Source organism: Falco peregrinus, chromosome 2 (genome assembly GCF_023634155.1).
Source record: "Falco peregrinus isolate bFalPer1 chromosome 2, bFalPer1.pri, whole genome shotgun sequence".
In the NCBI taxonomy this organism is placed as follows: Eukaryota; Metazoa; Chordata; class Aves; order Falconiformes; family Falconidae; genus Falco; species Falco peregrinus.
In genome coordinates, this window is record NC_073722.1 from 87,968,882 (window position 1) to 87,982,034 (window position 13,153).

At 46.3% G+C, this 13,153-nt stretch overlaps 1 protein-coding gene across 4 annotated transcripts in view; it reads left to right on the forward strand.

Annotated features, from left to right (window-relative positions):
* Positions 1 to 316: 316 nt before the first annotated feature.
* HIC2 (HIC ZBTB transcriptional repressor 2) overlaps positions 317 to 13,153 on the forward strand; it is a 75,762-nt gene continuing 62,925 nt past the window's right edge. For 3 of the 4 annotated variants that reach the window (XM_055795495.1, XM_055795497.1, XM_055795498.1), the window contains exon 1: positions 317 to 725. The gene's annotated coding sequence lies outside the window, so the exon portion shown is untranslated. The remainder of the gene's footprint in view (positions 726 to 13,153) is intronic. The other variant, XM_055795494.1, reaches the window with a different exon arrangement.

Genomic DNA, 13,153 nt, shown 5'->3' on the forward strand with positions numbered 1-13,153 from the left:
AATATGCAAATTGCATTACATGTGAGGATGTTTCCTTGACTTCTGTATAAAGCTCATTTCAGACTCTAATACATGTACAAGCTATAATCCATATAATTTCTCTTAACACACTTGAGACCTCATCAGGGATGGGAGAAATAATCTTAACAAATGCCTTTTTCATTGCTCGCAACCTGAGAGGGAGCAGCAGTATTTGGGTCGCCGGGAGGTAGTGGTCGGGCTCCGGGCTGGCTTTCGGGGTGTGAGTGGCAGGGAAGGGGGGGCGGGCTGGGGTGGGGGAAGCCCTGGTCCCTCGGTGGGAATGACCCGGCTCCCCGTCCCTCTCCCAGCCCCGCCGCGGCAACATTTATTGCAAAAGCAGGAAATTGCTTATTACTAACTAGCTGGCAAGGGAGAGGGAGCCGATGCTGTTCCACACTGGCACAGCACTTGCTTTGCTGCTGCTTTCCCTGCCTCTCCTTGTTCCGCTCTTTCTTCTTCTTCTTCCCCCTCTTTCTCTCCTCTCTCCCTCGCTCTCTCCTCTCCTTTTTTTCATTTTGGCTTCTATTCAAATGTGGGTCAGGGGTGAGCGGCTCCCAACGTCACAAGCTTGCAAGATGGCGCTGGGAGGAAGGCTGTGAGATGAGGAACAGGCTGGTATAAACCGAGAGGACAGGAGAGGGAGAGGAGGAGGAGGAGGAGAGGGGAAGGGGAAGAAAAGCTGCTGCTCCAGATGCAATAAGAAGGTAACGCGGAGCGGGGCGCGGGTGGGGGCGCGGGGCCGCGCGTCCCGCTCGGGCGGCCGGGCGCTGCCGGGCTCCGCGGTGCAGCCCAGCCCCACTCCCCCGCTCTTTATTTGCAGCCCCGGTTATTTGCCCATCTGCAAGGGTCCACTCGGGAGAGTCGCCGGGGTGGCGGGGGTGTCCCCTTGTTTCCTGCCCTGCAGCAGCCGTGCCCGGCACCGGCGGTAGTTCCACTGGAAAAAATAGAGATCATTTGCTTTTCCCTCTTGCCCCCCTCTCTGCGTGCCCCGGGCCCCCTCCCCTCGCTCTCCCGGCGCGCTGCCCCGTTGCTTTCGGGGCCGGGGCGTGCGTACGGTGTATTCGCTACCGTGCCTGTCTGGTGATTGCAAACGTCGGTTATTTGGGTGAAGCGGCTGGAAACTTTCCCCCTCCTCCCGTGCCATTTGTGTGTGCATGTGTGCGTGTGTGTGTGTGCGCGCACGGGTGTGCGCTGCCCCTTCCCCGGCGGCGGGGGGATCGGGGCGGGGGGCCGCAGCTGCTGCCCGCCGGGGCCGGCCGGCGTGGGGGTGACCGGCGGGGCGGGTGGACAGCCCTGGAGCAGGAGCCTTCTCCCCATCCCCGCTCGCCCCCTGCAAGTGAGCTGTATTTTATTTTGGGTTTTTTTTTGTGGTTTTTATTTAATTCTCTCCAAAGGAGGGAGCGGAGCCTCGGGGTGCCGGGGGGCGTGTTTGTGCTGGGGATCCGGCCGCATTGTGGAGGAGAGGGCAGGGAAGGGGCTCCCGGGACTCGCATCGCCTCCTTCCCCCCCGCAGTCCATCCGCGGGGCTGCAAGGCGACGAGCCAGGCCGGCATCCCCCAAACCCCAGCGCCGGCCCCTGCCCCAACGAGCATCCCCTGCCCTACCGGGACCGCGGTGAACTTTTGCCCCGGCTCCCCCCTTCCCCGCCGCCCCCCTCGGCCGTTCGGGATCGCGGAGGGAAAGACCCGCCGGCTCCGCTCGCTCTGCTCGTCCCTGCGGGTCTCTGGCTTTTGTTACGGCTCCGTCTCGGACGCCACGGACGGAGCGCAGATCGCGCACCCTCCCGCGGCCGGGGGCTCCAGGACCCTGCCCGCCCGGCTTTGTGCCCCCGGAGGAAACGCGCGGTTCCCCGGCCCCGCCGGCCAGGCGCAGAGCTGTCCACCCGGTTTTAAAAAAAAATTATTGTAAGTCCAGGCTGGCAATATTGTTGCCGAGGCTCGTAACATTGTAATTCAGGGAGGCTGGAGGGCCGGTCGCTGCCCGCGGCTGCCCGGTCCCGGGCGAACGGCGCCGCGGAGCCGGGCCGGGCTCCCATCGCCAGGCGCGCGGGTGCCGGTGCCAGCTCGGCGGCGCGGGCAGCCGGGCTTTTTTGTTTTTCTGCTTGCATTTAAAAGCCAAGCCGAGCCGGCGGGGGGGTGGGGGCGGGGGGAGGCTGTGTGCGCGGCCCCCTGCGCCGTGCGCGGCCCCCTGCGGCGAGCGCGACCCGCGGAGCCCCTGCGGTGCCCGCAGCGCCCTGCCCGCTCCCCGCCCGCTCCCGGCCCCTTTTGTATGGGGCGAGGGCCGGCGGGAGAAGTCAATTATTGACTTGTGCTCGCAGCGGTCCCAGGTGGAAGCGGGCACGGCAGCCCCCGGCGCGCCCCCCGCGCCCCCCGTTATCGCGGCCGCCAGCCGCGCTCCTCCCGGGCGGCCGCCGGCCACCGCGCCCGGCCCCGCCGCCGCCCGCCGCTGCTCCCCCCGCTCGGGCCGGCGCTATTTACACACGGGGATTTGGGGGCTCGAAACTTTCTGCGGTGAAATCCGCAGCCTTTGGAAACTCGGGCTGCCTCGACGCTTCGGGAGGCGGGTAACTGGGCGTTCAGCATCTGCGAGCGGGGCGGATGTGTGCCTTTACATCGAATTAATGAATTATATATGCAACCGAGTGTTTCAGCAGACGGTTACCGAAATCGCCCCGGATGTTACTTAGCTGTTAGAATAAATCTGAGAGAGCAGCCAGAAACCAGTTAAGAGCAGCATCAAAATTACATTCTGCTAATAAACTGTCCTTTGACCAAAACTGGTTTAAATTTATTGCGGAATGCTGTTTATATTTGAATGGCTCCCATGTTTTTCCACAAATTAAAGGGGAAAACAATATGCAATAGTCACTTTCATTGGAAAATGTCAGAACTATGAGCAGATGTTTGCTGTGCTTGATAAATACAGCGCATAAACAACTAGTATTTCAAGATGACTTATTACTATTTTTTTATGACTTAGAACTATTGTATGTATATACTACAGCAGCTCTGGAGAGAAAGCTGTAAATGACTCCTTAGGATTTCACAGCAAATCTACATGGGCAAAATGACATATGGAAAGAAAATTGACTTATTTCCACAACTGCAAGTGGCCTCCTTTTTGCGCCTTTTCATTAGCAATCTAATCCTAAAAGCATTAGGAGCAATTATTTGCAGTGGTGCCTGACATTCTAGGTCTAATTATTTAAATCAGTTTAACTTTTGATGGTTGACCCATTAGGTCAGATCCGTGTGCCTTTTGTTATATGTATTTAAAAAAAAAAAAAAAAAAAGAGGGGAGAGGGGGTCTTCAAACTTGCCACCTGCTACTGACATATCATTTTAGCTCTGGAGGAGATCAGCATTAAGAATAAGCAACCTCTTACATTTGTTACTTTCCATTCAAACATGGGTAAGGAAACCCCGTGCAAGACACTTGCCTTGCTTTTTTGCGTCTAAAATCCATTGCTTAATCACTGCAGACTTGCGTGGCTGTGAGGGTGTGAGCAGGAGGAATGGGAGAATCCGAAGGTACAGCAGATTTTTCTTATGTCATGCTTCCTAATCTATGTGAAATGCAGACGAGATGCACATACATAAAAGGGATGGTTTTTCAGTGTTTGGAGGAGAAGCTTCTTCCAAGAATCTGGGAGAGCTCTAAATCTTTAATGCATAAAGAAATAGCTCATGTTAGTATTCACATACGTTGCTGGGCGGAATGACTTATGGATGTGTAGATAGTAATAAGTATCACAAGATGCTTGAAGCACTTGGTATCACGTGATACATGGTAGTGTCAGTGCTGAATTGTTTGGCAGAAGCCAATGTGTGACAAGGGAGGGGGGAGAAAGGAGAGAAAGAGAAGGTGAGAGGCCTTATTCCAGGAGGGTACATGTTCAATTTATTTTGATTAATCATTTAAAACAGCTAGAACACAATCTAATGCTAATCAGTTTGGCTGTGTAATGGATTGAAACTCCCTAAAACAGCCACCACAGCTCAAAATTGGTGGCACAACATGAAATTTGAAGTTGTGAACAGCAGATCTTGCAATGAGAGTTCTCGTTTTCTAGCATCTTTACAGTCCACAGTAATTAAGAACTGTCAAGCGTAAACTGTATGTTTGCATTCCTTTGACCTTGTGTAGAAAACAGTACATAGCTATTCTCTGAGCTCTCGCTACCTTCTTTGCTGATAGGTGTAGGGAAACTGGATGATGTTTGAAAACCGAGGTGCATTTGCCTTCATATTAGAACTTTGTGCTGATGGCAGCATTTAACCTTCTCATCCAGCCTGATGAACACACCATAGCTGGATAGGCAGAGGTATTGGTACGATGAGGTTGTCATGTTTTCTCTACAGAGAACCACACTTCCCATGCCCTAACCAAATCTGACTGAAAAAGTGTACGGATGAAACTGCAGTTTCTGACAACATCCGGGGAAGAACATTGCCACAAAGCATCATTTCAGTGCAGCAGCAAATGTGGTCTTGGAGTGGGAGAAAGCAGAATCACATTTGTGACATAGCCATTATATTGGCTGTATTGTGACAGGCAAAGCTCAATGGGAAAGGGGACCATTTCAGCATCAGCGGACATGCCTACCCTGCTGGGCTTGGAGAAAAATTAACAGAGCTCAGCTGTGGGGCTGCAACAACAGAGCGTTGACCCAACCATAAGCAGGAGAATATCTTTTAAAAAATAAAGATGACTTCTCCTTTGGTTTGGTGTGGATTGAACACCAGTGATTAAACCACTAGGGCTGCTTAAATTGGTTTTTATCTCGCTGTACTATTGGGAGCAAGGACAATGCATTGCGATAGAGGTTTCACTCTGCTGTGCAGTAGCTCATTGGCAAAGCAACTGCATCAGTTTGTTTAGGTCTTTTTTAATCAGCGGTGACAGTGTGCTTACTTCTCTCAAAAGCAGCAGAAACAATGTAAAAAACCCCCACCATTCCTGAGAATTGTATTTTCTCGTTCAGTTAGCATCTCCAGGTTCTAACAGGATGCCAGTTTGAGCTGGGTTTCTTTCCTTGAAGCGTACGCGTATTACAAGCTAGCTGTCCAAACTTGTAAGTTACTCACGCTTCTTGTTTGTAATTCCTGGAAAGAAAATTCACCCTGCAGTGCTGGCTCCCACAAACAAGGAAGAAATGAAACAGTGAGGTCAGTCCTGAATTTTAAGCTGATATAAAATGGGTTGTAACAATAGCTGTAAGGAGGAGACTACAACAGTGCAATAGCTGTACCTGCTGTAAGTGACAGGTGGGAGAAATTTTGTTCTTTTTCATATGTGTTTGGATGATGGCCCAGTGCTGGCCACAAACTGCAATCCAGGATTAATCCTCGCATAGTGTTTTCTTTCTATATATCAGATTTCTCATTTTGTTAATAAGCACAGTCTAGCATGCACTTCAAGTCAGCTGTTCTGGAGTGGAAGCAACAGGGTTTTGCATTATTGAAATGATGGCTCTCATGCTTTCCTAGAGCCCGTATTGTTTGACCAGGGCAGGGTGGAGGATGATCCTAGTAATCACAAATCCTAAACAGGGATTCTAGTTACTGATTTTACTTGATGGAAAGGGGTGGGGAATCTAGTTTATCCAGGATTACATATGTAATCACATTTTCTGATGTGCATACTGTGGATTTGAAGGGGCTAAAGAGCGATCTTTTAAACTGAAAACCTCAAGCAGGCGTTTGGGAATAGACCTACTGTGGGAAACTTCCTTCAGCATTGGACCTCTTGCTAATGTAGAAGAGACAAACTGCTGAGGTCTCCTGCAGAAAGTGTGGAAGATGTGTGCACTGCCAGCTAAGTTCAAGAGGAAGGGTCCTAGTATACAGCTGGCAATAAGAACAGTTTAGAGAAATGCAGGGAGTTTTCTGTTCACAACTTTCACCAGGGGCTGCTCCCCCAGTAAAAATGGCCCTGAAAACAGGGTGTACTTCTTGCTTCTGTTGCTAAATGTTCTGAGAGATCTATGTAGGAACTAGGAACAACTCCCTCTTGTTCTTCCAGCTTTAGATACTGGATGGAAAAACTTGCCAACATTGTCCTTGCCCAGGTTCTGGATGGGAGGTAGAAAGCATTTCGTGTCAGTACACTGGCCTGAGGCATTTGCTGTCCTTCAGGCTCTTGGGTGAAGGAAGAGGGGGTAGCTTTCAAGAATATATCCGTTTGCCCTATCTGCTCCCTTCCCCCACTAAACCAAACACTATGCAAGATAAAATTGTCTTCAAATCAGTCTTTTGCTATGACTTTTTAAAAAGAGATACATGACAGATTGACTGGGGAAGAGGCCTCATATGGTAAACAACCTTACTCTGCTCTTCATGCTGGGCTAGTCCCATTCATTCCTGGACTGGTTTAAGATGACAGGGGTGTACAGCAGATTCCTTCCCCTAAATGTGTGCTCATTTCCCGTTGTATAAAGAACCATTCAGTGCGTGGATTCAGTTTTCCAGGAGCCACATAAAGACACTGCCATGTAGGACTCCGCTTACTGCATTTCCATCTGCTGTCAAGATGCCACCAGCCAGTTTGACAGTTTGGAAATCTTTTCTCTTGTTCGATAAAGAACAGAATAGAGTAATTTGCATTGCCAATTTTAGCTGAGAATTTAAATCAGCCGACAAGAAACCTTGTTTTAAAGCTTGCTTGTTTGTCTGTGTGGTAGTTAGTCTCCAGTGGAAAGACTGGATCTCACTGGTTTATACCTATTAAAACATGTTGACGTGCAACCAAAAATTACATTGAAGTAGATTGGGTATTATTTTCTGTTAAGCAGGAGGACAGAGTTTAATACATTCAAGCTATGATTTAACATGCCATTCAGAAACAAAATTAATTTACTATGTTATTGTTTCTGATAAATGTATCAAGCAACTTCTTACATAGCATTAAATTCAATGAAATGCTAAACCCAAGTATTTTGAAGTGCTAAATAAAAATATTTGGAAAACATTTTCTTATCAAAATACTTTCTGATGACCTCCTGAGGTCCCTTCCTATGTGACTTATTTTGTGATTCTTATTCAGCTCCATTTTAAATGCAAAGCAAAGGAAGTGTTCTTTGATCAAAAGGGAATTGATTATTCTCTAATTATGCTGCTCTTATGAGTTCAGAACTAGCAGATATTAGTCTCTAACACCTAGTGTTAATTTGGAGGGAAGTAAGCTTTCCTGCCCTTCTGCCCCTCCTCAAATCTCAGTTGCTTTCTGCAGTCTGAAAGAACTAGTTTTTGAACTAAAATGGAAAAAACCTATCCTCTCTGTCCCTTTGCAAGAGGCTACTGATGCGAAAGGTTAGTTAACTGCCCAGGATTGGATGAAACAATAAAGAAGTGGCTTTCTCTGTTCAGGGATTGACTTTCCTCAAAACTTCACTAGAAACACACACAATCGAAGACCGACCTTTTTTAAACAAGACCTATTTAAAAGAAGGTTTGAAATTATGCCAGTGTGCAGTAAGACTTGAATTTGTGCTGTTTTTATTTAATGTTGCTTCCCCTACCCCTGGAAGGGTAAGGTGCTTTGTTATTCCTAGTTTCTGTTTACCCTTATAAAGTATTCAGAATGATCCTCATGTGGAACTTTTTATATCAAACTTCTCGAGTCCTTGAAAAAGGCTCTTTGTTCATTTTCTAGTCAGTTCAAATGCTCTTTGATAATGTGATATTAGTGACATGATTATGACCAGTCTTCAAAGAAAAATGTGGATGTCCTTCTAGGCAGAAAGAATATTTACCAAAGTTGTAAATGGCAGGGGATCCACTGAAAAATAAAATGTGCGTGCACATCTGTGAAGTGTACATAGCCAGAACTGTAGTACCAAAATGCTGAATAAAAGGAATTTTGGCATGAGAGTGAGAGTTGTCTCGTAATTCCTCAGATGTCAGCAGACTGACATTTGGCTGAGCATGTTTTAAAAGTAATGTAACTTACAACTTGAAAAGTTTTACCCAGAAAATTTGGTTATAAACACTTACTGTTAGGAATTGGTGCAATGTTTGGATATATACACACATTTAATTCTTCTGGGTGAGCTTGTGGTCTAGGGAACTCTGCGTTCAGTTTCTATCACTGATTTAAATTTTCCATGCTATGCTCATGAAGGAAGTTAAGCAACTTAAGTTTTCTTCATCTTTAAAGTATGGAGAAGACAATGTCCTTGGTTTGCCTTGTATATTTATCTTATAAATGCTCATCATGTTTAAAAGTTTGCACAATGGGACCCTGACCTTACCAAGGGACTGTAAATGCTGTCATCATACACATACTTCTAATAAAGCTTCGAAATGGTAAAGTCACCAAAGGACTAACACTTTAGTATTATGCAAAACCCACGGGGGGGGGGAGGAAGAATAGAGAAGATTGCCTTCCAGTCCTTCAGAAATGTTACATTTCTTAGTCTCCACTGTACTTTATCAAACAAGGCTCTCGAAATTGTAATGCAAATTGAAATATGCACAGTATAAAAATTACTCACTTTTTGCTACAGCATTGAAAATATTAATTGAAAATATTAATGAGACTATATTCCCCTGCAGTGAACACTGGGGTTTTTTTGAAGGTCTGTTTTGGACTGCTAGGCTCTTCCTGGGAATAAATAAATTCCTCTAAATAATCCCTTTCAGGATGTGCAGAGCAGCAGCTTGTATTTTTTTGTCTTTCCTCCCTGGGCTGCATGGTACAGTGCCAGCGTACCGCATGACGCAACAGTCTTGGAAATTCTTGGAAAAGCACTTCCGTTTGCTCTAGGTAAAAAATTGTGTTGGCAGCAAAACCGACTCTGCTGTTTACAAGCTGGCAGCATTCTTAAGTGAACTCCAAGAAAAGTAGTTTAATGTATGCGGTTCTGCATATCCATCCAAGATGCAGAGGTGTTTGAGACTGCTGGCCTGTTATTATGGGTGGTGCCCCTGCAGAAGGAATGCCTTGAGTATTTCCCCAAGTGTGGACCTCTTTTTAGTAGTTACGGTCAGCTGGTTTATCCCAGTTGCACTGGGTCTCCCAGTTCCTGGCTGCTACCTGTAAGCGGTGGGTTTAATTGCTGTAGTGCTACTTCTTAGCTCCTGAATGAGGGAAAAAGGGATCTGAGTGAGGAGAGAGGACTATAAGCCATTATCTTCATTCTGGCAATCTCCGTTTCAGTGGTAAAACAAGAAGTTGAGTATAAGAATTTGTTTGCCGCTGATTTGTTGTTTGATTCTGGAAAAATAGTTTAATCTGTCTGTACCCTTCTATCTCTACCTGTGTGAGGGCATGATATTTTGAAGATGAGCTGAATTCCCATTAGCATTTAATGAACAGTAAACAGCAGCAGTAGCCACTATTATCTAATATTTCACCCTGTTAATTGTGCTAGAGGATTTTAAGTGGAATGCTGTACTAATAATTCAGTATTTTGTAAGTGGAACCAAATGCTGAGAAAACTAGTACATTTGATAGTGCTGCAGTATTGGAAATCGTGCTGTTATTTAAAAGCTGCATGGAGATGTAACTAACAACGGGACAGTCATGGAAGGAAAAAACATTTTAAGGGTTCTGCTGGGACAGTGATCACTGGAGTATGGAATTAAAATATTTGCCTATCCAGCAAAGAGAGCTTTTCCACCCAGGGATCTCAAAATGCTTTCATTATTAGTAATCTGTGATTTATAGCTGTCTCTGGCATCTGCATGTAACCTTTGTTGAGATGTTTATATGACTTTCCGAAAGCTGCACAAGGGTTCTTCCCTAACAGAACAGAAGCCATGGTCATAGCCAGACAAACCAGCTTCCACTCCCAGTAGACGCAAATGACTGATTAAGCACCCCAGTTTCTCTCCTTCACTTGTAATAAATAAACAAAATCTCCCTCTCCCTTCCAAATTTTGAGAGTTCATATGAAGTGGGACGTGGGCTACACGATGCCAGCTGTACCATTTCAAAAGACTTATCAGTAGTTTTCTACTTAATACCCAGAGCATCTAATTCCACATGCCAGAGGCTTGGGATGTTCCTCATCCATGAACTGGTTGGACAAGAAAGGGGGAAAGGAGTCCAGGTGAGTCCAAGCAAGTTTCCATGTGCATTTACTCTGACATTATTCAGAATATTTGCCTATTTGTGCTTGCTTCCTCCGTGGTTACACATGAACCCATGCTACCTCTGTGTTTGTGTAAAACAGCTTGGGTTGTACCCTCACCGGAAAGCAAAAAAATCAACCCCAAACCACCCCAAAGCACCCCCTCTAAACCTGCCTGGAGCAAAAGCAAAGCTCATCCCCTTTGGAGGTGGAGGGGAAGCTGCTTCATTACAATGGCTCTGACCATCAGAAGTGGTGAGTGGGAGGGTATCTGACAGCGTTAGCTCTGTAGATTGACTGGCTGGGGTCACGTTTTTGTAAGTGAGAAGGTAGCAGCTGTCCTTTATGGCATGCAGGATGCAGCGTTTCAGGGGAACTTGCAGATTTTTTTTCCATAAGAACTGCTCCATGCTGTGCCATGCTGCTGTCCCACCCCTCCCTCTCCTGTGCCTTGGGAGGGGGAAGGGGCCGGGTGCCCATCAGGAATGCTTGCACTGGCATGGGGAAAGCAAGGCTGCCTCTGCTAAACTTACACATTACTGGAGACTAATTAGTCACGCTTATTGCTTTAATTTTGTTTTGAGTTCCCAGTTTTTTAAATCTTCAAGGAAGAAAGGATGGCACATCTTGAGTGAAGTCAGTGTAATGCCAGGGTGTGGTATTTCCATAATTCAGTGACTGTCTTACTATTTTTTAACAAAATGCTTGAAATTAAAGAAGCGGAGAGGTAGTATGAACATGGTGGTTTTGCAATAAAATAAAAAAACGAACAGCGCAAACTGGCTGTTGGTCAGATCACAGTCTTCAGGGGAAACTGTCTCTAATAGATGTCATTGTAAGGGTAATGCTGCACTTGGCACCAAAAATTAGATTTAATGCCATAAATGGAGATAAAGCACATTGCAGCTGACAATATACTTCCAGACCATGTCCCTGGCTAAGGAGCTTGCAATGCAAGGCACAAATAGGTGCAGTACAGATAACTGACTGGGGGGGGGGTCAGATTCTGCAAATGCTTACTCAGGCATTTTGCTTGAACTCGGTGTGACTGCTGGAGCAAGAGCTTGCACAATCTGGCCTGAGGAGTGGGGCTGGAGTCTTATAGCTGTTGGGTAAAAGAGAACTGCTTGGGGGTTTTATTTATTTTTCAAGTGCCTGGTGAGGCAGGGTTTAAGTAAAAGCCCACTTCCGACCCTGACTTGCATGCCTGTTTATTTGCTGTAATCACCTGTAACCTAGAATTGCAAAACTCCTGTGGATACACTAGTGGTGTCTTTGTAAAGTTTCCCTAGCAAAAATTCAACTGGATTTTAAAAGTACATGCTTCTTTCAAAACGCTTAGCTATTAAGTTCAGTCCTGCCAGCCTGGTGGGCTGAGAACATTTTGGAAAAGGTCAGAGGGCCACATTGAATACTGTGGGTCCAATTTCCCAGGCTGATTTGTTGCCTGAACTCTTTGAAGGCAGCGGAGCACCTGCACATCCCCTTCTGGGGATTCCCTTAAAATGTGGGGAAGCCTCCAACAGGTGTGTGAAGCTGGCATGGCCTTGGCCCAAGGTGGGGAGAGGTGTGGCTGGGACACGTCTGAACCTGCGCTTGGGCTGGAGCAGGGAATCAAAGCGGCTGTATGTGGTGGCAGTTCCAAGCTCTCATTCCCCTGAGCGTAGGGAAGGGATGCTAACCTTCACCAGGCAGATTTCAGTAAGCTGTTCCCCACTTTTCTGCAGCCTGTCAGGAAGTGGGCAGCGGGCAAGGGAGTTGCAGCTGCCTGTCCCCCCCCTCCGAGAGGCAGCAGGCTGGCTGCCAGGGCAGATGCTGACTAATTGTATCAGGAAAGAAGTGGGAGGCAATAGAGCTGATTCAGATCCCTCGTTTAAAAATCCTGAGCCTGGCTGAGTGAATGCCTGATTAATGTATTTTCTTCTCAGATTCATTCGCTTTGAGGTCACAGCTCAGAGGCTCAGGAGAAAACAGGCAAGACATTGCGAGTCTCACAGGATGTGTGTCACACGCTCACTGCCTAGGTGCTCTCCCTGTAAAAGGCTTTGCCAAAGTGAAGTCCCAGACTGCAGTACTGCCGTGTTGGAGAAGGCTCTGGCTGGGATACCTGCTTGGGCAGGGAGCTGAATCTTTCTTTTTCTTAAGAGGCAGTTGGTCGGCTGGCATTAAAAAGTTATTTCTTCTGACGGGTCATTGGATCTTCTTCATAACACCTTTCTGGCTTATTTTAAAAACTTAATGTTTAAGAGAGAAACAAATAATTTATTTTGCTTTCATTGAAAAGAGTGTAAGCACTTCATCTGAGTAGGAAAGAAAAGCACCATTATTCATATGAAGTCAGTCTCTGCAGTGAATGACTGAACAAAAAAAGTCTGACTGGAAGAGTACATCAATTCTACTGAGGGCAACAGGCTTTTAGTTCTGTTCATCCCCAGAAGTCTTAAGAGAAAAATATGGTTTAACCCTCCTGCTTCTTGTCAGAGGATTTAGCAGAAAGAAATCTACCTCCTTCCCAATCTAGGTTTTAGAATGTATTTGCTCCTTAAGAACAAGTCAGCACAGTAATCCTCTTTCATGTTAACCGCTATGAAATATGGTGTTAACTTTTTAGCCTTATAGTGGCAGGAAATGGGATTTAAGATTTTTTCCTTGAGTACAGAAGAGTTTAGGAGCAGGATTAAAAAAAAAATATTCCTTACCATCCTCTGTCTGAGTCTATTTCCATAGACTAATCTTTCAGTTCATCTCATTTGTCTATTACGCAATTTGCTGTATGATTTTAACCATGATAGTTCTATAAATGCAAGTTGACACTTCAGATCCCTGTGCTGGCTTCAACTCTTAGTCCACAGTATCTGCTTATTTCGATTTATGCTTTGGTTGTCTAACCTGTTGGATTCTTTGCTTCCTCCAGAATCCCTAGTTGTGCACATATTTGCTTTTTCCAACAATTTCTACATATTTGCCGTATCACTGTAATCTCTTCATTCTCTGGGCTGTGCCTATTCCTATCTGTTTTCTCTGTCTCTCTCCACACAAACTTTGCACCATGTTTTG